The sequence below is a fragment of the Chrysochloris asiatica genome, unplaced genomic scaffold, assembly GCF_000296735.1.
Source record: "Chrysochloris asiatica unplaced genomic scaffold, ChrAsi1.0 scaffold00045, whole genome shotgun sequence".
Lineage (NCBI taxonomy): Eukaryota > Metazoa > Chordata > Mammalia > Afrosoricida > Chrysochloridae > Chrysochloris > Chrysochloris asiatica.
Genome location: NW_006408563.1, coordinates 19,292,188 through 19,293,484, shown reverse-complemented (window position 1 = coordinate 19,293,484; position 1,297 = coordinate 19,292,188). Strand labels below are relative to the sequence as shown.

General features: G+C 42.1%; 1 pseudogene; it reads left to right on the top strand.

Moving 5' to 3' along the window:
- The first annotated feature begins 92 nt into the window (after positions 1 to 92).
- LOC102817250 overlaps positions 93 to 1,297 on the top strand; it is a 19,839-nt pseudogene continuing 18,634 nt past the window's right edge.

The following is a 1,297-nucleotide window of genomic DNA, read 5'->3' as shown; positions in this document are numbered from 1 at the left end:
GTAGAAGAATTGATGCTTTTGAGTTATGGTGTTAGTAGAGAATATTGAAAGTGCCATGGGCTGCCAAAAGAACCAATAGCTCCATTTTGGAAGAAGTGCAGGCAGAGTGCTCTTTTGATGCCAAGATGGCCAAACTTCGTCTCTCATACTTTGGACATATTGTCAAAAAGGACCAGTTGCTGGAGAAGGATATCATGTTTGGTAAGGTGGAGGGTCAGAGAAGGAGAGGAAAACCCCCAATGAGATATATTGGCCTAGAGGCAGCTTCAAGGGACTCAAGTGTAGCAACAGTAGTGAAGTTGGCCCAGGATCAGGCAGTGTTTCATTCTGCTGTGCATAAGTTTGCTATGAGTCGGTGTCGACTCGATGGCACCTAACAAGAACAGCAACTAATAAGGAATGGATTATACGATCAAAATACTGAAATAATCTTTTCTTTAGTCACCCACTTTTAGTATTTCTGTTACCTCAGCACTAGGAAAGTAAAAAGCTCTGTTCGCTCCTATCCTCTTTCATGCTATCATTGATTTATGGCTATACATTTATTTATATAACACTTTAAAAAATATGTTTTATCTTGGAGAGTAGGAGAAAAGGCGTCCCCAAGCCATGTACTGCAAGAATGGTTTTGTAGATGCCGGCGTGGCTTCTGGAAAAGATGGAGAGGAATTGTCTCACCAGGCAGAGAGACAGGAAGAGTAACCCCGTGGTGTTTGAACTCGCAGGGAAGCAGTGAAAGGAGCTCCCAGATTCCTTGAAGGAGCAGACCCACCTGAGAGAATCACATGTCTTCCAGAAGAAATTGGGTCACTATAAATTGATACCGAAGCCACAGCACCTAACAAGACAATGTAGTAGAGCAAATGTCTCCATGAACTAGTTCATGTTGTTTGAATACCTGAAAGAACTCAATGTGAGTTTCAACCTTCTGAAACGCATTCCTCCAGAACTGGGAGATTATGAAAATCTGGAGAAAGTGGCATTTTCTGGCAATCAAGTATTAACTGAGCTTCCCTTTGAATTAAGTAATTTGAAGCAAGTTATATTTATAGACATCTCAGCGTATGTGTTTTCCAGTGTCCTGATCTCTGTCCTACAGATATCTGATTTGCAGTGGTTGGATGTCAGCAGCAGTAACCTGAATGACCTGCTACAAGATATAGACAGTCTGGAAGAACTGCAAACTTTCCTCTTGTATAAGAACAAGCTGACGTATCTTCCTTACCTCTTGTTGAACCTGAAGCTCTCCTTGTTAGTTAGTAGTGGGGACCATTTGGTGGAGCTCCCAACTGCCCTT